This window comes from Plasmopara halstedii (genome assembly GCF_900000015.1).
Source record: "Plasmopara halstedii genome assembly, contig: Scaffold_614, whole genome shotgun sequence".
In the NCBI taxonomy this organism is placed as follows: Eukaryota; Oomycota; class Peronosporomycetes; order Peronosporales; family Peronosporaceae; genus Plasmopara; species Plasmopara halstedii.
In genome coordinates, this window is record NW_020187532.1 from 2,557,222 (window position 1) to 2,557,745 (window position 524).

Below are 524 nucleotides of genomic sequence, written 5' to 3' on the forward strand. Positions count from 1 at the left end.
ATTGGAGTCAAAGAGAGTGGTGGTGACGTTATTAGAACTGGTGTCAGAGTCAGCGGCGGCACCGGACTTACTGGTGGAGTCTTAATCAACGGGAGTATCAGTAACAAAACTGAAGTCGGCGTCATCCGCTGCACCGGAACCAATCACAGCGTTGGAGTCAGTGGTGGTGTCGTATTGACTGGCGGAGTCAGTGGTGGTGTTGGAATCAATGGTGGAGTCAAAGTCAGTGGTGGTGTTGGCCTCAATGGTGGAGTCAAAGTCAGTGGTGATGATGTTATTAAAAATGGTGTCGGAGTCAACGGCGGCGCCGGACTTACTGGTGCATGCGTAGTCAACGGGAGCATCAGAAACAACACTAGTGCTGGGATCAGTCGCTGCACCGGAACCAATGGCAGCGTTGCAATCACCGGTGGTATCGGACTCAATGGTGGAGTTAAAGTCAGTGGTGATGTCTTACTCAATGGTAGAGTTAAAGTCAGTGGTGATGTCGGACTCAATGGTGGAGTAAAAGTCAGTGGTGATGT